This window comes from Ambystoma mexicanum, chromosome 3p (genome assembly GCF_040938575.1).
Source record: "Ambystoma mexicanum isolate Mex_15411 chromosome 3p, UKY_AmexF1_1, whole genome shotgun sequence".
Lineage (NCBI taxonomy): Eukaryota > Metazoa > Chordata > Amphibia > Caudata > Ambystomatidae > Ambystoma > Ambystoma mexicanum.
In genome coordinates this window covers 646,492,297-646,513,272 of record NC_090925.1, presented here as the reverse complement: position 1 = coordinate 646,513,272, position 20,976 = coordinate 646,492,297, and the positions used below count along the sequence as shown (strand labels likewise).

Here is a 20,976-nt window from a genome sequence, read left to right as displayed (position 1 = left end):
AGCCCAAGGGAAGATAGATAGCATTGATGAGAGACACCAAGAACCCAGCATCATGTGCAGCCTAGGGGAAGATATATAGCATTGATAAGAGACACCAAAGCCCTGCATCCGGTGCAGCCTATTGGAAGATATATAGCATCGATAAGAGACAGCAAGAACCCTGCATCCTGGGCAGCCCAAGGGAAGATAGCTAGCATTGCAACAGAGCTTATAGGGAAGAGACACCTAGCACCATGAAAACTCTGTGGCCTTTGAGAAGCTAGATCGCATTGCAACACAGCTACCATGCCTCCTATGTGGTCTAAGGGAAGACAGAGAACATCACAACACAGCGTATAGGGAACAATACACTCAGCATATTGCCCCTCCCATGCGGCCATTGGGAAGAAAACTACCATTAAAACACAGGTAAAAGGCAGAAGCGCCTGGATTCTGCCTCCTGCACGGCATATCAGAAACCAGATAGCATTGCAGCACGAGCCACTAAACACCCTGCTTCCTGCGCAGCCTATCGTGACCTAACATTGCGACACATGTCGTACGGAAGAGACACCAGTCTGGAAAGTCAATGCAAAGGATAGATGTCTGGGGTGGAAAGCTCTTAGCAAATGAGGTCTTGTGTGCGCCTAGCCTCTGCCCCTTTATAAACAAACGGGAATAAATGCAAGCTTCCATCACATCTGTAGGCCATTAGGCAACCATTGGAAAGAGCAGAGACGTCCTGCTGTCCCATGTTACAAACTCCCACTGCCCCCTGCTACCACATATTCTGTCCCAGAAAAATGGAACGATCCCGCAGGCAGTGCTCTGTGATTGGCTCCTGACTGTTAAGCCAAAGCCAATTTGAGGATAAAAAGGAGAACCAAACTTAAACGCTCAACTTGACCTTCTGTTTAAAAAAAAAGAATACTACAAAGCAAGAGAGTGGCCATCACACCAAACATGTCTGATCCAGAGCTGCAACTGAGACTGTTGGCCTCACATAGACCAGAGCACTGCATTGCACCTCTCTGGCTAAGGCCATCTTTATTTGGTATGGACCACGGTGCAACAGTTACCTGCTCTCGTCCCTCCGTGTCCTACCCCTGCGGGGCAGGAGTGGGGCCTAACGCCCAAGGCCTGACCCCGACTGGCTGCACGTTGGAGCTGTGGCCATGTAAGAGTGCCAACATGTTTATGTTAGGGGACTTCCCTGCTGCCTGCAGTCTGGGTCAGGGCACGGGAGAGAGCTATGAAATCACGTCACTTGGACCAGGGCACCCCCCCCGCTAGAGTGGAACCCGCTTGCCCGTATTTTCTGTCTCCTCGTGTGCCATCTCGGGTCTCTAGAAAAAGAGGGTGGAGCGGACATTACTGAGGCCCCTCATATGACACCGAGAAACTTTTGGGAGTGGAGAAGGACCTCTCGCCTGCACCAGCCTTTTAAAAGAAAATATGCATGTGGCCTAGCACGTCATCCCGAGGATCTTAAGGAACCCAGAGGAGAAGCGCTTCAAATTCGTCCCATGGAATTAGGGAGCGCTGAGCCACAGTCCTGCAGAAGCTCCGGGTGTAGAAACATGCAACTGTGCCTATATGAATCGGCATAAAAAGAGGAAATTCATTGTGGATAAAAGACCCCTCCACTTCAGGGGCGAGATTGCCCGGTGTTGTGGCTCCCACTGTTTCATCCCACAGTGTCTGTGACATGTTTTCCTCTTTAAACTAAAACCAAGGAAGGGGTGTTTACCTGAGCTTGGGCAGTTTATATTTCTTGCACTGTTCCCCATTTGCCACAAAGTGTTTAGTGTAGGGGGGTGTTTTGGATGTCAGTTCTCAAATTCGACACTCAAACACATTATGTGCATGCCAAGCAGTGTAATATCCTCCTCAACAGACATCGCATGACAGAGCTCCACACCTCTCACACCACAGCCTTGTCCAATGCACCTGTCCATCATGGGCGCATGCGGCTCCCCTAGTGTGAGCGCTCGACGCAGAACACCCAGAAATAGCCCCACACACTGTATATGCAGCCTCCAGGCGGCAACACAACAGCAAAGCTCTCTTGCATGTTCCCTCTCTCCCCACCCACCTAACCCACTCTGCCGCCAGAGCGCCTGGAGGCCACGCAAATGGCAGCAGCGTTCAGTATAAAACCCAGTAGTCTATGACTTCTTAACAGTGGGTGGATAAACATGATATGAACACTTACAGTCCAGCACGCCACCCCCTCGCCACCTGACTCGCTAGACGCTGCCTACCCCTCTCCTCCCCACCAGACTGTATGACTCTACCCCTCCTCTCTGTAGCCTACCGCCTCACTGTATATCTGTGTTGGTGTGTACCTCGGTAAAGCGCTCTGTTGGTTCTGGAAACTAGGCCTGCGCCCAAAAAATACCATAATTATATAATAATGATAGATCTATCTTTAAACGGAGAATGTCGTCACAGTCACAATGTGTCCTCCTAGCCATAGCGTAACATGCTGTATTTTCATCTCCAACCCACATCTCCAGCTGAAAGTCTTGACTTGGCCACGTGACATCCCGGGAGCTGGAAGTAGGGTGGGACCCAAGGAGATCTATTCCAAGGAAGCAGGCCATGCAATATTTCTAAATAACAGGGAAGATACCTTACGCCACGGGCAAGGGCGCCCCCGCACAGCTTGTGGGACCACAGCGGGTGGAACATTTCAAGCACACGGAATCATGTCCCCAGGGAGGGCACGTCTTTTTTCAAAATGCTCAATTTTTTCAAATTAACCAAAGCACCTTGATCAGGGAATTTCATATGAAAAACTCTTCCAGCTAAGGGCAAGTCCTCCCATTTATTTATTTATCTAATTGTTTGTTTTTATAACACAAATATCATACCTGAGTTCAGTTTCTAAGTGCAGATTCCAGGATTCAAACCTCTGTTGCTCTGGTGGGCTTACTTCTAAGACCAGTGCATTGCCCCTCTGCTATCCTCCATTCTGACCCTGAAACTAGGCCACAATTAAATTGGACATGGAAGTGTAATTTGAACACATCTTCTAGGTCCTCGGATATGATAGGTTATTTATAACGCACTTAATGCCCAGAGGTTTCTAAGCATGGACCCGGGGATCGAACATGTGTTGCTCCGTGTCCCCTTGCGTGTCATCTTGCTTCCAAGGCCAGCACGTTGGCCCGGAGCTATCCTCCCGAGAGCTATCTGGGACACGCACAGCGTTTCAACTCCATAAGCTATGGCAGGAGGAGCTATACACATTCCAGATAACATAGCAGAACATAAAGCATGTCCTTATTCGTAAATAATCTGTGCGTGACTTTCGTTCAATGTTCTCGCAGCGCGCTACAGGAGATCAGGCGAGTCACCAATGCATGGATTTTCAGGTATAGCACTTCCCCGCACAACCTATGGCCAGAGAGGCGTAGAACTCCTTCCACCCCACAGTCTATAGGCAAAAAGAGAGAGAACAAACCTACACACCCTATGGGAAGGGACGTCCCAACACAAACCTGCAGTCTATAAGAAGACAGAGAAACGACCACACAGAGTATCCAACATCCATGTAAAGTCTATGGAAAGAGAGAACCGCCACACGCGACCTACAGGATGGGATAGCTTAAACCTCCTCTATATAGTCTGTGAGGAGATAAATGGGGGAATCGCCCGGCAGAGCCTCTGGGTGGACAGCCAGAACGTCCACCACAGTGACAACAGAGAAGTGATGGAACGCGGCAACGTGACTGCTCACAGCTGGCACCTTATAAGTCAACAACAAACAAACGAAAACACATTAAGAGAACCTCTCCACGCAGGTCCTAGCAAGAAAGACCTTCTGACTCCCCCACAAGTCTATGGAAAGAGGCATTAGGAGAAGCTGCAGTGGAAAATGTGTTTTTGTAGTGGAAGAAGCGAACCCCCTTTGTTGATCTGTATCGCGAGATAGCGGGTGGCCATCTTGGTGTATCCACGAGCATGTTAAATGCTTGCCTGACACATCTGACTGGCAGCTCTGGGTGGGCGCGCTTCAGTGATGAGAGCCGGATGGTAGGCCTTCAGCCTGTGCCAAGAGCAGAATGCCAGCTGCTGGGCCGCCTCGCGCATGAGCTTTCACTGCTGGAAGCAGGTTGTGATCTATAGGAATGTTAATGGATAGCCCTAACTATAGTGGTCAGATGAATGTTGCATGCTTGACTTTTAATTCTATGTCTTTTGATGTATTGTCCTCTGCAATGTATTTTGCCTGTAGTGGTTTCAATGTTATGGGAGTATCTGATATGATTATACACTGATTGGAAATGCAAAATAGACTTGATTGATAAAAAAAAGAGTGCGTGGGATAAGACATCTGCGTCCTTTTTGTATGGGTAGAGAGTAACTACCAACCCGAGAGCGTCTGATAAGTGGGAAAGAGCAACTCCCACCAATTTAGAGGAAAGCACCACAGACCCGCCCCCTCGTGCTTCGGAAGTGCTTGCAGTCCCTCTGCTCACTGCTGAGTCAGGAGAAATCCAGCGTTTCTGTAAAGGGCACACGAGAACAGACACTGCCGCCCCCAGGAGACAAGAACCCCAAACAGCTTTGTATGTCAAAAGAGGAGAGACCCAAACGTTCCCTTACAACAGGCTTGGGCAAATTGTGGCCGCCCAGACATTTTGGCCTACGACTCCCAGGCTACCTTGCCATTGACTATGCAGCCCGGGGATGATGGGAGTCGTAGGCCAACACATCTGAAATGCTGCAGCGCACAGAGCATTGCATTGCATGTTCTGCAAAGACCTAGCTAGAACTTCACCTTCCCTCGGTGTCTGTGTGCAATGACACTCACTTCTATCTCAACGGACATATTGGAAGGTGAGGCCAGACCTCTCCGCAAAGCCCATGGATAGGCCTGTGGGAACCTTTCAGGGCCTCCCACTGGAAACGACGGGCTCCCGCGCCCTACAACGGAGGGCCCCTCGGCGGGGGCCCCCCTTAGTGACGATTCCCTCAGGCGGCCCGGTGGGAAGGGGAGTCGAGGGTTGGGGGAGGCGGCGTGGAGGCAGCATCCCCCACCTCGGGGGGGGGGGCAATGACGCCACTCTAGCGCGCGGGCCCGCGCGCCGCAGCCTGGGCGCTATAAAAAAGCCCGGGAAACCCAGTTGGGGCCTCTTCCGTGGCTACCAACAGCTGAAATTGCCCTCCCGCCCACCCTTGCATTATCTAATAAATTATGTTGTTTTCTTGCAGACAAGCCCAGCGGATGTTACCTGGTGTTCCCGTTAGAAAGCACTGGCGGATACCACAAGGGGAACTGCACAGCCATTAGTTTATTATGAACGGCGCCCAGGAGTATTAGACTCAGGGGAGGCCCATGTCAATGGGGAGGGATAGGGGGCTTGGAAGACCTTCCAACTCCAAAAGTGGGCGGGGGAAATGGGAAGTGCATTGTGGGAAACTAAAAATGGAGAGCAACAATGAAGACAGCAAGGGGGGGGGGAGAATCGAAAGATTTCACAGTAAACGGGGCTCCGGCAAGTAGTTTCGAAACGGAGGGGAAGGGGGGGGTTTCAAGAGATGGGGGGCACTCGTGAGTGGCAGCGCCAGTTGAGCTAAAAGAAACACTGGGGAGGGGGGGGCCTTGGAATGCGGGGGGTAGGGGCCAGGAGGAGCAGGGGGGATAGTTTGGGAGGACCCCTCTTTAGCGAAAGGCAGGGAAAGACGGTGGGGATAAGAAGGTGGTTGAGCTCGGGGGTTTGATAGCGCGAGATGGATGGGGCTCTCGTGAACAGGAGGGTGCTATGGGGAAGAGGGGCGGGAGGGGAGTGGACAATCCAGGCGGGGAGAGCTAGGGCAGCCCAGGGTCTTGGCGGAAGGGGGATGGGGGCTTCCTAGCAGGACGGGCTAAGGGAAGACCTTTTGGGGAGAGAAGTTTGACAAAGATCAACAAACCCACCAGGGGAAAGGGGTTTTGGAATCCAGGGGTAAGGGAGCAAAAAAGGGGAAATGAGACCGGAACGCATCCTTTAGAAGGAGCCGAAGTGGAAAGAAAAGAAAAATGAATGTAAGACATGGAAGGGAAAATTGCACGTAAATGGTGAGGGGGAAAGTGAATTGAAAAGTAAAATGGAAATGTGAAATGTGAAATGTGTAATGTGAAATGGCCAAAGGGTAGAGAGGGACTGCTGAGGAAGGGGCTGGGCGCCTGGGTCGGGTCCTCCAAGGACCCGAAGGGGCGGGGGGGGAGAAGTTGCATTGTCTCAGCGCAGAATCCTGAGTAAAACGGAACACCTGTAAGCTAACTCCTGACTTTATGAATGTAATAAAGTTTGCTGTGGCAATTTTTCTCCCACTCATCCAACTGGTCATGCCTCTCATTTGGGACGTAAGGGGGGGGGGGGCTCCGTGGGAGGAGGTTAGCCATGAAGGAGTGTGGGAGTCTGAATGGGAGACTGTGGGTGGGGGGGCAATTAAGCACAAGATGGCTGCCGCCGGGCCACACCGCTGAGGGTGTCGGCGCTACGTCATTGCAAGAGACGCACAGAACGTCCCCTACGCAAGCGTTGAGCCAAAGAAGGCAGACACTGTATGGTTCACAAGAAGAGCCACCAGACCCTGCCCACTTCCCCTTATGAGATGAGACACCCAGTGCCCAACACACAATACCCACTTCACGAGATGAGGTGCCCAGAACACCCCTGAGCGTATGAGAAGAGACACCCAGACTCCCTTAGACGGCACATGAGTCACGCACTTTATGAGAGGAGACACATACACACCACCCCGCACACGCATGTTAATGGCACGAGAGGCCTAGCTGTCCCTTGCACAGTGTATGAGTTGAGAGTAGACACTCGGGTGATTCCACACACTTCAAGCGAGGGGACGCCCATGGATCCTTCCACACAAGCGTAGACGACCAATGGAAAGAGACATCTGGAACACCATTGCATGGTGTTTACAAAGACCCATCAGAAGCTCAAAACTCAGGTCATGGGCTCCGGTACCCAGAACCCTCAACTCCAGCCCCCGCCTAAACAGGTTTGACGAGACTCCCCCCTGCCAAGATAATGGCCAGTGAGGCCGAGGGGGGACACCCCTGCAGCTAGAAATCGCAGGAGAATAATGTGGGGGGGGATAGGGGGACCGGGGGACAAATGCAGGCGGCCTCAGGCAGCCAAAAGATCAGGAGGCCACAAACCACCCCCACCCCCCTCTCGACTCCACTTAGTTAGCATATGTGCAAGACCCAAGCCCCAGCACACCAAGGTGCGAAGGCACTGCCCAAGTGCCTTGCCCGAAAGCAGGAAGGGCAGGGAGAGAAACAAAGAGGCGCAAAAAGGTTTGATGCACTGTCTGCATCAGCCGACTGGGGGGGGCAATAAAGCCCCCCCCCCTAAGCACAGGACTGCCTAGGGCAAGTCCAGGGGGATAAAATGGGGCAACAGGCAGGAGAGAATCAGTTATTGGCACTCCGGACGGAGCACTGCAGTCATTCTGCGTACGCAGAAGACTGGCATTCCGAAAACACCATCACATCATGGAGGGGGCACAGGAGCATCCAATGGTCCGAAATACAGGACCGTTACGCAGACTTAGCTGCCTTCAAGGACCCCCCGAATTTTTGATTATACACCTGGGGGGCAGCGACCTTGTGAAACAGGGAAGAGAGCAGTTGCTGTCGGACAAATGCGCATGCATGGCAGGCATTGCACACAACTGGAGAGAGACTCGGATATTTTACTCAGCAATGCTGCCCAGAAAGGTATGGGCGGGAGCAAATTAGTACAAGGCCGTAGACATTGCACGGAAAAACACTCAACCGGGGGGTTGAGAAATTCTGCGCAACTAGGGGAGTCCATTTCATCAAGCACCATGCCATCTCACTGGCCGGCATGGCGCTGTTCCACAGCAATGGACAGTTTCTACGCGGAATTAATAAGCAGTCTGGCCGCAAGAGGGTGTAGATAAGTAACTTTTGGGCGGAACCTGGACGGCGGGCAACCCATCCATGTGTGGAGGCACGGGCCAGGTTCACGCCCCTGGACCTTGTGCCCAAAAGTGTACATTGTTTCTTTTCTTATGTGCAATTTTGATAAAGGAACTTTGCAAAAAACATTTTACAATTATGTATGAGCAATAAAAACCACAGCCTTTTATTGCCAACACATGCCCAATGTTTCCGTCATCATTGGCTAACCACAACTTTGGGGAGCAGTCACGGTCTCTTTGCTCCACTGATTATGGAGCAAGACGCGGGAAACCCCCCCCCCCCCCCGCCAGTAAACGGAGAAGCGGAGTCGCTCGACGAATTACACGGCAAGAGGCAGGCCGAGCCCTCCCCGCTACATAACAAGCACACACACACACACGTGTTCTGAAAGGAGACAGCAAACATGCCCGCCCCGCACAGTAGTAACGTGCTTCCTCAGAGCTATTAGTATTGCTTGTGACTGTTCTGAAAATAATGTCTTTCTTTATCCCTATGGACTGGGAGCCCCCCCCCCCCCACCCCCTAAGGTCTGAACAATAACAAGTCCTCTAGTCAATCACAGCATACGCACACACAAACCATATCACAGTTGCTTTAATGATTAGAAGTATTTAATTTTGAGAAAAAAAACTGCTACGCGTGTTTGAACCCACCAGGGTCTTTTTCAAGGCAATTGGTTTAGACATTTGTTTCCGGCCCTAAAACGTAGAGTATTCTAATACTAGGGTTCTTGCTCATCTAGGATTTCAAACGTAAAATGTATTTCTACTCAGACTTGGTAGATGTGCGGTTGTATAAACAGGTGCTGATTTTAGAATGATCCTCGTGAACTATAATTATATTTGAGGTTATTGAAGACTCAGTGGTTACGTCATTGTAGGGCAGTCTTCGAGTTATGCGACTGAAGGATATATATAGTGGGAGAATAGGAAGGCCGAGTTCGGACCCGTGACCTCGTTCTAGGCCGCCCCCTGTGACGCGTCCCGCAGAAACACGTCTCGCCGGTGACTTGCCGCATGAGCTATGGATGTGCCGCCAATAACATGACAGTAAGAAGAGGCGCTTACTAGGGAGCAGTGATCTGTCTGTCACGCGTATATCTCGCAGCTGACAGGCGTGTCCATCACAATGACATCTCGACGTCAAAACGCCGCTCGGAAGCACATGGCACCGGGCCGCGACATCTTGAGCAACTTCTGCAGAAGTGTCATCTGCGACATGTCTCCGAGCAGTGCACCGCGTGCACGTCTCTGAGGAATATATCCGACAAGGGCAGCATATGTCACCCGCCAGTGACGTGCCGCCACCAGGCGCCAGTGAACCGGTCCCCATCTTCCGCACTAACGAGTCTGGACAGCAGCGTGCGGCGCAAGCGCGCCGCGCCACTGCATGCGTGTAGATTCACACCTGGGTGCGCTCCAGTGACTCGCATAGCCTTCACTTGCCACTGCAACGCCCCCAGATATGTTCAGTGGCAGGCTACCACGCCCACGCTTACTGCCGTAGGGCACCCCGCTGCGTGTGGCGTGCCCAGGGGGTAGAGCCTCCTCGCGACTCCCGTTTCACACGCTGTGCAGCGCGTTCCGCTGGCACCAGATTCGCGAGCCTCCGCGGACTAGCGCGTGCCACGGAAGAGCTGCAAAGCGGCCACTTTACACAGTCCCCATCTTCGCCTCCCTGACCCCAGCTAAGTGCCCTCGTGCGGACAGAGACCGCATCCATCCTCTCACCTCCCCCCACACCTGCGCCAAGAAGCCCCATCGAGAGGGGACTCTGCTTATTTTGGCAATGGGGAACACCATGCCTGTACGCGCTCCTCTTGTTTTGGTCTGAGGGTTTCGATAAAGCCGGGCTCCCTCAACCCATGGCCACCGGAGCAACCTGTCACTGATGTATCCCATCAGAACAGCTGAGGGGGGGGGGGGGGGGATTTAACCATCTCCCCCCCAATCTATACTGTCAGGGCGTCTCCAAAATATGTCGCCAAGTTTCCGAATCAAGGCGGCCCCTCCGCACCCCCCGTCACACTTCCAAAGTGCAGCCTCTCCAGCGCCCCGTGAATTGCAGCACCCCTGAGGTGTGCCGCCGTGAAGCCCCCTGTTATGGTGGTGATTTTGTGGTTCAGGCTAAGTTACTGGCGGTGATGCCGGGAGGGTAAACGGGCACTGGGTGATAAATCATTCCCAAAAACAGTCGCAGAAGTCCGCAGTATATCAAAATGAGTGGCAATCAGGCAAAAGGGAGCGCCGTCCCCGGCGCGGAGTGCAGTTGGGGGCGCTTTTTTGGGTGTTGGGCTGCACTAGGTCGTTGGGGACCACTCACAGTGAGACTTGGCTGGCCTCTGCCTTCTGTGGACACTCTGCGCGTGGATCGCGAATCGCAGAGATCTCTTGCACTCTACCCGCTATTCGCAGAGCTAGACCGCTGTGCTCGCTGGATGGCTGCGGCGCCGCACGTGTTGCCAATGCAAGGGATCTCTGCGACGTTGGCGAAGTCACGGCATGCTGCCATGCTGCCATGTCTTTCAATGCAAAGGGTCCCTGCGGTTATCGGAACCTACTTCGCGGGTGCGATATCCTCCAAGGCACTGCGAGGCTGGCCGAGGCCCCCCAGCTCTATACATCTGTTCCACTTCTCTCCTGGCACACGGACAACTGGCTGGGAATTGCAAGTACAACCTTAACCCGCATCTCATACAGTAACACAACATATGTGCGATGTGCATGTTTTGGTGCGCGGGCTTGAGGCCACAACGCCCCGCATGTCTTTCTAATTCTCTTCTGCTTCCCTCGGGTATTGACAAAGCAAAGGACCTCTACCAACCCTAGACCAGCTACCACATGCAGTAACATAGCATAACTGCACATGTGTGTGAGATCCACGTGTTGGGGGGATTGAGGGAGAATACTGAACGCCACACGCCTCTACACACCCGTTCCACTCCTCGCGTGGGGTACCCACGCCTGGGCGGTTCTTGCTCATGCTACGGCTCTCTGGAAGCCTGGGCCTCTTCACACGCAGTAACATGGCATAGCATCACATGCGTGCGATATCCACCTGTTGCGGCGGCTCTCGGTGCCACATGCCTCTACACACCCGTTCCACTCCTCGCGTGGGGTACCCACGCCTGGGCGGTTCTTGCTCATGCTAAGGCTCTCTGGAAGCCCGGGCCTCTTCACACGCAGTAACATGGCATAGCATCACATGCGTGCGATATCCACCTGTTGCGGCGGCTCTCGGTGCCACGCGCCTCTACACACCCGTTCCACTCCTCGCGTGGGGTACCCACGCCTGGGCGGTTCTTGCTCATGCTACAGCTCTCTTGAAGCCCGGGCCTCTTCACACGCAGTAACATGGCATAGCATCACATGCGTGCGATATCCACCTGTTGCGGCGGCTCTCGGTGCCACGCGCCTCTACACACCCGTTCCACTCCTCGCGTGGGGTACCCACGCCTGGGCGGTTCTTGCTCATGCTACGGCTCTCTGGAAGCCCGGGCCTCTTCACACGCAGAAACATGGCATAGCATCACATGCGTGCGATATCCACCTGTTGCGGCGGCTCTCGGTGCCACGCGCCTCTACACACCCGTTCCACTCCTCGCGTGGGGTACCCACGCCTGGGCAGTTCTTGCTCATGCTACGGCTCTCTGGACGCCCGGGCCTCTTCACACGCAGTAACATGGCATAGCATCACATGCGTGCGATATCCACTTGTTGCGGCGGCTCTAGGTGCCACGCGCCTCTACACACCCGTTCCACTCCTCGCGTGGGGTACCCACGCCTGGGCGGTTCTTGCTCATGCTACGGCTCTCTGGAAGCCCGGGCCTCTTCACACGCAGTAACATGGCATAGCATCACATGGATGCGATATCCACCTGTTGCGGCGGCTCTCGGTGCCACTTCTTTTTAGGGGGATTCCCATGCTTGAGGCGGGCCTCGCCGCTTATACCCCACTTCTCTAGTGCAGTGCCCGAGGCATGGTGTGATTTCGTGCCCCCGGGGTCTCCATTACCGCAACTCTCCTCCCACGTGAGATACCAAACACTCTCTCCTTGGACACCACCACCTCTCCAGCCCTAATTGCGCGTGGAATAGCCGAGGCTATCTACATGTGGCCAGCCTCACGGGTCCCCAGAACTAGAACCCTTCGGGGTTCCGGCCGCCCCCGTAATGTCGAGCTCGCGCGTTCTATCCACCTCAACACACTCCCGTCACTCTCTCCCCAGAGACATGTCCCCCAAAAGTAGGGTGCATCTTACCATCGCAGTGAGCCTGGCGCTCCTCCCCGCTCACGCATGTTGCAGGTGCTCGGGAATCCTCGTCATCCTCCTCCTGCCAGGCCAAGGGGTCGGAGAACATGGGCCGGAGTGGGATGGGCCGCTCAGATCATCCCCCGGACCGGTGTGTGAATGGGAGCGGAATGGTCCGATGAATGGGAAGGATCGGTGCATAGGACTCGGCGATAATGGGATGGGAGCGGGAGGGTCATGGGGTGGGTCACTTCCGGCAAGGGGCCCCCGACAGTTCGCGGGGTCAGAACAGTCCTATCGCGGCCAGGAGCTCCTGTGAGTCCAACAAGTGGGCGGTGGCGCTGAGGAAGCCGCTTCTGTCCTGGCTATCGCTGGGAGCTTCTCCAAAACCATGCCATGTGCGCGCTGGGTGCCCCCCGGGGTGGGCACCAGAGCCTGCTTATCGTGTCCGTTCGGGGGTCCACCCTCATGAAGGCTTTTCCCGAGAAGTTGGGCTGTGGGGGGGCGTATCGCTGCGCTCCCGCATCCACGAAGCTGGCAGGCAGACTGAGGAAGACTCCAGCAGCCTCAGTCAGCCAGGCATTGCCTTACACAGAGATCCCGCGCCAGCCGCAGCCAATCGGAGCCCGGGATGCGGCGAGCCAGAGCGCCCACCTCCCAGGGAGGAGGAGATCCAGCCACACAGCGGGCTTTGCGCTCTTACCGTATAGCGCTGACCCCGAACTGGAGTGTCTTCCAGCACACGCGCCGAGGGCGAAGCTAGCGCAGCGGCAGATGACCCGAGTTGCACAAGATCACACGATTTGGTCAAGTGCTGGAGCTGGGATTATGGGATGGGGTTTGTCTGTACCCTCCGCAGAACCTGATACATCCGCTTCCTAACACTGACGGGAATTCCCTCGAGGAAACAGACAGGGCTCTGAAGTGCTCAGCTGGGTAGAGTAGCTCTTCCTGAACTATTACACACAGAACCACACAATGCACCCAACACCAAACGAAAGCAATGCGTACATTGAAAGGCTGGCGTGATAGTGCGGTGGGTTAATGTGCCTTCCGCGCAGGTCCTCCCTGTGCAGCATTTCACCAGAAGTTGGAATACAGACACATCTGACTCAGCCCCCCGCCCTTTCTTGGTTTGTAAAATAAGTTCAGCTGAGTAATAACAACAGCTGCTGTTGGTATAGTTATGGAGCTGGCAACCTGTGACCGCAACCGCTCCAAGTGTACAGGGAAGTCATTAATCTCCTCTGTGCAGTGTGGCGAGCGCGCCCTCCGGCTCCCTCCACCTGCCCCAGGGTTGGGCTCTTTGCTCTTGGACATCGCTATGCCAACTGAGCAAACAGCAGCATTCGCACAGGTTGGATATTTGGGTTCGTACGTTTTGTGGGTGGGGGGAGTGGGGGAGGGGGGCTGCATTCACTTCGCTCGTCCTGCCTAGGACGTAGCGCTCATATCCATAGCTTTCGGTTCTGCCCAGGCCACATGCGTAAACATAAGCCCCTGTACCTTGTGGGCACTGCTCTTATAGGGAGCTATGCGCCTTGGCACCCACTCAAACCACGGGGTGCCACTCTCCAAACTTGATGGCCAGGTGCCCAGGACCCCCACCCTCACCCCTCCCACAAACTGGCTAGTGTTGGTACACCCTGGTATCCTCTGCCCAAAGGTACACAATCAGGGAGGGCAGAGGATGTGGGGGAGGGGCACTTCAAAATGGTGCTGTGCTGGGTGGGGGGCTCTCGCATCTTGCATACAACCGGGAAACACCACCTGCATAGGTTGAACTGGGCCGTTTTAAGGCTTTCAAATGCAAAATGGCCGCGGCACGGTGAATAGGTTTACTGGGCCACTACCAGTCGCATTTGGCGCAGTAGTGTTTCCCAGGAGTACACACCTTAGCACTCAACCAACATGTGCTACCCGGAATGGGAAGGGGGGATTCAGGGCAAGGTCGGGAAAGGACCTGGGCTGGGCGGGGCAGCTGTGTGGTGGATACAGTATAATGGGGAAGACGTTTCCCTCTGCAAGTTCCAGTGTTCCAGTGGAGGGCCGTCCCCTGGTTTCCCCAATGAGGATGCATAGTACGAGCCAGGCCCTGCACTTCATTACTCTCCGTGCATACTCGCAGCCCCACACCAACGAGCTGAATGCAGGGTACACGTGCCTGTGATGACTGAACTTCTTTCCCCGAGCGCTGCCTTTGGCGAGCACATGCACTCGAATGTAATAGAGCGCATAGTGTGTGAAGACGATGGCTCCTTAGAGAATATGTAGGGGTGGACTGGGAACCAAACGAGGCTCTGGAAATAATTTGCAAAGTGGCCCCATATTGCACATTGTCAGCAAGCCCAGCCATTTCCCTATGGGAACATTTGGAAATATGGAAATAGCATTCCAAAGAGGCCCAGGGTGCAGAGGCCTACCAGGACATCCCCAGAGTTCCCCATAGGCCAGTCCTCCATGAGAATATGAGCATACCATCTGTCTGACTTTAGTGCTTCATCATGTGGCAAACTCCTCGATAAGGCAGTGGAGCAGGGGGGTGTGGCTGAAGACTAACAGAGGACAGATTTAGTGGTCTCTGCACAGCAGAACAAAGAAAGTAAGATAGTACCCCAAGTGACCAGTCAGAAAAGCTTTTAAGCTTTCTTGGCTAGATTCTCAGTGGGGAAATAGTTCAATTGCAAGGGCTGAAATGTTCTGGCACTGGGCATGCACACAATCCATTTCCCTGGCTTCAGGAGGCCAGCCGAGGCACCGCGGCGCACCGAGAGCCAGATCTTACTGGCATGGGATGCAGCCTCACAAGTGATCTGCACCGCTCCGCTTTGCCTCCCGCCCCCACCCCCAGCGGGCTGGGTCCTCTGAGCCGGTCCAGAGGTTATGGCACAGCGAATTTCAGAAAAAAACACAAGAGAGACGAAGAAGCGGAATAATAATTGAAGAAAGAGAAAGCACGCGAAGCAACACGAGGACGAAGGGAGGAGAGAACCTGGAAGGAGGAAAGGAGGGGACGAAGAAGGGTGGAGGGTAGGAATGGGGGAACACGATGTGAGGAAAGAGACACAATGAATCAGAAGAAAGGGTGAAGAAAGGAAGAGGGGAAGGGGAGAGGCGGGGAACAAGGAGAGGGCATGGGTCAGAGGAATCGAGACGGAGGGAAAGAAGGAGAGGGGGGAACGGAAGATGGAGGGGGTGGAGAGAGGGAAGGATGGAAGAAGGGAGGGACGAAGGAAGGAAGGAAGTAGGAAGGAAGGAGGGGAGGAAGGGTGGGAAGTGGGAGACAGACGGATACAAGAGGGAGGATGGGGGATGGAGAGGGGGAACAAACGGAGGAAGGAAGGGAGGAGGCAATGAAGGAGGGAAGAGGTAAGGAGAGGGGGGAGGAAGGAAGGAAGGAAGAAGAAAGAGAAAGAAAGAAAGAAAGAAAGAAAAGAAAGAAAGAAAGAGAAAGAAAGAAAGAAAGAAAGAAAGAAAGAAAGAAAGAAAGAAAGAAAGAAAGAAAGAAAGAAAGAAAGAAAGAAAGAAAGAAAGAAAGAAAGAAAGAAAGAGAAAATATGGACTAAGGAAGGAGAGCAGGAGGGAGGCAGCGAACCAGTGAAGGAAGGGAAGAGAAAGGAAGGTAACGGGGTCGGGAAAGTAAGAAAGAAGAAAGAAAAAAAGCAAGCAATAAAGCAAGATAGATAGATAGATAGATAGACAGATAATAGGTCTAGATGAGTGGAGGGGGGGAGGAAAGAAGGAGCGAGGGAATGAGGAAGGAGGAGAGAACGGGAACGAAAAGTTGCAGTTTTTCCAAGGGAGAACATGTAGTCAAGTATGAAAGAAAGGAAGGGCAAGTTTAGGATTCCATTTTCTAGTATTGTTTGTCACTTCAGACTCTTTGTCAGCGGGTAACATTTCTCTGGGGACTTCATCTCAACCAGAGTCACAGCAGCGGCGTTGTCATTGTTAGCCAGTGTCATTGGCTCTTTCTGGCCCAACCCCTCCCTACAACACCTTGTTAAGGTATGTGTTCTTCACCAATCTGAGGCACCCGCACCTGGCAATGCCCAGACAGCAGCTAGCTGGGCATATGCCGAGAGCTACTTGTCTTGCTCTCCTCTTTAGCCTCCTGCATACACATGCTGCGCCCGCGTGGTTTCCAGGCGATAAGAGGGAGCCTAACTAAGAAACTGGCATTGCAAAGAAAGGCAAAATCAGCACATGGGCCAATAGAATAATAGTTCACTCTCAATACCTGCATTTCCAGGAAATAACACCAACAATCAGCACAGTGAGGACAACATAACTTCCCGATCCTCAGTAAAATCAATACCAGCCCCACACAAAACAAACACCCCAACATTGCACCAGCAGCAGAAGGGAGTGGCACAGGCCTGCCAGGAGGGATGGAACAGGGGCCGAAGAGAGAGATCCAGGGACTGGGGGATGCAGGAGCGAGGACAATTCTGGGAGGGTAACCGGTGGGCCAAGGACGTCATTTCACCAAAATGCCAGGGGTAGCTGAAGTTACATATCACGACCCTTGAGCCATGATGACATCACAGGAAGTCTTGTAATTTGACCCTGTCCCGAAGTAATATCGCAGGTAGCGATGGAACACGATCTTTCACCCATTGACAAAACAGGAAGTGGCATCACATGGCATTGTACACTACGAAAATATGGTTACAATATCACTATAATGTGATGTACATTTCATACAAGTATGGATCGCCATATGTATCGTTAAGATCAGTGTGTATAGGCCCATATTACCAAATGACTGTGAATGCAAGCAGACGTCCATGGCCAAATGATAATGATGTGTTATTATATAGCACTTACGCTTAAGTGCTTTATATAGAAAAAATAAAAACACCCAATATCACCCAAACTGTGTTGGTACTCCTTTATCAACCTCAGAAGGATGAAAGGCTGAGTGGAGGCATTTAAGAACAGACTAAATCAGTGACTCACACTCTGAAGTGTGCCTGAAATAAACCTTTAATGAGTCTAGCAATTACTGTATAGAATTCCAGAAAGACACATTATTTGGTATTCCTATTCTTTCTTATTTAGGGTCAGTGCTGAAAGTGTTAGACTTGTGGCACTCCTGTGGGCCTGAACAAGAAAGCCAGCCACTCCAGAAGGAAAGAGTCGCATGGTGCTGGCCACAGCCCAGGAGCTTGCATTACAAAAAAAAGGAAAAATACTTGTTTTTATTTATTTTTTAATTTTTTAGAGGACCTCAGAGGTCGCAGTTGCGACCTCTGGTGACCCCTAAATGACATCCCTGGGTTGGGCAGGCAAGGCACTGGTACAGCACTGGCACCCTACAGCCTTCTGAAAATAAAGCCAAAATGCAGCAGGCCAGTTGGCTTGGCAATGCCTGGGACATGGCCACTGACCATTCCAGGTGACTTGGGTAATGGCTGGGGGGCAAGAGCATTGCTGAAGACCATGCCTAAACAAAGTGGCCACTGCGCATGGCAATTGTGAAATTAGAGGCAACGATGCGGGGTCGGGGGGGGGGGGGGCAAGGGGAATTGTTGAAGGCAATCTCCAGGGTAAAATGTCCACTTCAGAGGCCTAAAGGGGCCAGCACATGTGCAAAAAGCATGCCCAGCTAAAAGTGCCAAAGGCCATGGGCAGATTTCACTCTGGGTGACTTGATGGAGGGCCGATAAAAGTGTTAAATGGCCATATAGACGCCAATAGGGGTTGTTTAAGGTGGATGTCCATTAAAATAACGTAGGACGAAAAGATCGAATTGCAAAATGCTGAAGCCCACTGTGCCGCATTTTGCAATTTGATCTTGCTGTTTTTTTAAAATGTCTCCCGCATTCACTTTCATGTGTGTGGGGGCCACCTCCGCAGCCTCCGAATCCGAAAATAACGAACTAGGAGTGCAGGGGACACCCCTGCAACCTCTGCACACCTACCACAGTATTTTCGGATTCGTGGTTTTATATACATGGTAAATGCGGGAAAACCATGTATACGGTTTTATGGATGTCATTTAGGACCTTTTGGGTCGGTACCATTTTAGGTGACCCTTAGCATGGCTAGCATCCATGCCTTTCGTAAATTGCCCCTGAGGCATTGTTCATAAACTAGTGAAATGGCCTTCAAACTCTTAAGGCCTGGGTCCTTCCCCGGGCAAAATGTGGGCAGGCTGGGCCCCTCCAGAATACCAAATGGACAGTAAGTCTCTGGTTTGCTCCATCCCACTCCAACTCAGTCCTGATTTCCCTGGAACCAGTGGTCCAGGGGTGAATATCGGTTTCTAAACCATCCATGAACCCCACACCTCTAATACACCAGAATGGATCCGAACAGATTGGAGTAAACCGGCATACAATTAAAATGATAAACCTCCTTGTCCAATGTTGGTAATGTGGATAGAACGGCAGGCATATCTCCCCTAAAGGTCGTGGATCATTGGTTATTTGCAACACAGCAAAAATACAATCATTACCCAATGATAAAATGACTGTCCATTCAAGGTAATATACAGATACCTACCTTATTATTATTACAACAGACAATCTAATAATACTACTACATACAACCCACCCTGTAGAGGAATGCAAAGACCAGACAGTTTCTAAGAAGGAAAAGGGATGCACTCTGAATACTGATAGGATGGTAGGTGGTATAGTTAATAACCACAATAGTTTTTTAAAAGGCTACTTGACTTTAAAAAAAAAAAAGGAGAAATGGTACTGAAATGTCTCTAGGGGCCTTCCGGGAAAGGTCAGGGGGACAGACCCACAATGCACCTATTTTAGTTGTTCTTAGTACTCGACAGAGTTGAGTCCGCTTCAGGGCGCTGTTCAGGCTTCGGCAACAGAGTTCGAAATGGGAGTCAGTGGCAAAAATCATGAGGCAAGACGATTCAGTGAGCGAAGCTTGGCGAACAGCTGCAGGCTGGCCTTCAGGCGACTTAGGTGTAGGAATCATAATATCAGTGCTGATCGGTGTTTCTGCAGCTCTGGTTGAGACGTCTAGGGTACATTCAGTGTCTGCGGCTTGACGGCGGTAGTTCGAGGCTTGATGGCAGTCAGCATTGCAGGTGGATGTGTATCGAGGAACTTGACTGGCTCGAGAATGTCTTTTAAAGAAAGGCGGAAGCAGGTGCTTGTCATTGCACTTTTCTCACCTCTTCAATGGGTTTGTGTTGTGCTTTAAGGTGGATGCCCAGAGCCAGGGAGTGTGTTGCAGGCAGATGCCTTGTTCTTGGTTTTTGCTTCAGAGACCTTCTGGCACTCCCTGTGGAGCTTGCTGCAACGTCTAGCAGGGCAAACTGTGTGCTGGCTGGGTACTGGGTCTGAAGTGGCTGGAGAGCAATCTGAGTCCTTTTCTTCCATTGTTCCCTCTTTGGATGTTCCTTGATTTCCTTCAATAGCAGAAGCTGTAAGGCAGACTGTACCTTCAGCCAGGGTCCAAGGAAGAGTTCTTCTTTGTTCTTCAAGTGAAGTCTTCAGATGATCTGCCTGAAAGAAGGGCTCCAGCCCTCTCTTAAAGCAAAGAGGGCCACCATGAGTGGTGTAGGCTGAGCCTACCTTAGTGAACAAATCCTGGGGTCCCTATCAACACTTTTCTGTATGTATGAGGTCATAACCAGAGTGCTTTGAAACAGGCAAAGTTAAGGGGGCCCTACAGGAACATAGGGTGTCCCTGAGCCAATATGGCTGAACCCTTCTCTCAACAGAAAGAATTCTGGGCTAACTCCCCTGTGATTCTAGGTCCCACCCCCCTTCTTGGCTTCTGTGAACAAAGAGTCTCTTTGGTTAATGGTTCTCCCTGTGTGGTTCCTTTTTAAAGATGCAGATCTCCCTTGACAATGCTGAGAGACCCGACTCTGGCTTCTGCAAACCACATTCTTGTATTTTAAGAATGAGGTCACCCTAACAGTTGTTATCTTCTGAAACAATAGACTCAGGCATGTCAGTTCACTGCCATTGATACTGAGGAGCAAGAGCTGGCTTCAGGTTGACACAGTTACATATGAAAGTTTTGTTGGGTTTCCTTTCTCCTTTGCTTTCCTCTGCAGTCAGGCCCCATGGGGGCTTATTTGAAGTACCCTCTATTGTTATGTTAATCGCTGCCACCAGCTGCAAGAGTGACAAACGAGCAGAGCAGTTCCATGGAGCCCTTGTCAGTTAATCAGGCTGTCCATGGCAGGGGTATCCCCCCAACCTTGGGATGACATTGTGCTCTCCTCACCTGTCATATTTCAACTAAATATGACAGGGGTGGACTGTACCTGTAGGCTGTGTCCATGTCAGAGTACACAGGTCTATGCATTTGTTGTTGTGTGAGCATAGGAACATTTGTGTGGAATTAGCCCCACACATTTTCCAGAGGTAAGTCTACTATCATCCATTTACTTTTAAAAGCCCAGGCTTGCCCACGCCCACCATGTGGATGGTCGAATTTCTCACATGTCCCCCAGCCTCAACATGTGAACCAGCACCCTACTGAGGGTCTGGTTCATCATCTAGGAGAAAGTACTGGCTTAGGCTATCTGCATACCCATATTGGAAGCCCGGATTGTGCTGAATGTCCCTATCTCATCCATGTAGGCATATGGCCAGGCGCAAACGCTTAGGGTTCTCCCTTTGTATGGCCATTGACCATCTAGAGGCCGGTGGTCTGTTTGGACTGTGAGGTGAGACACAAAGATTTTTTTGATTTTTCATGAACCAAACAACCGTGTAAGCCTCTTTTTCTATGATGACCCAGTTCCTTTCCCTTTTTATTAATTTCCTGGTAATGTAGGCGACAGGTT

At 52.0% G+C, this 20,976-nt stretch overlaps 1 protein-coding gene across 5 annotated transcripts in view; it reads right to left on the bottom strand.

Annotated features, from left to right (window-relative positions):
* The window catches only part of HTR4 (5-hydroxytryptamine receptor 4), a 1,746,991-nt gene extending 1,734,221 nt beyond the window's left edge, over nucleotides 1-12,770 (bottom strand). For 2 of the 5 annotated variants that reach the window (XM_069651420.1, XM_069651421.1), the window contains exon 1: nucleotides 12,207-12,767. The gene's annotated coding sequence lies outside the window, so the exon portion shown is untranslated. Of the gene's footprint in view, nucleotides 1-12,206 lie in introns of all 5 variants that reach the window. The other 3 variants (XM_069651418.1, XM_069651419.1, XM_069651422.1) reach the window with 2 other exon arrangements.
* Nucleotides 12,771-20,976: the final 8,206 nt, after the last annotated feature.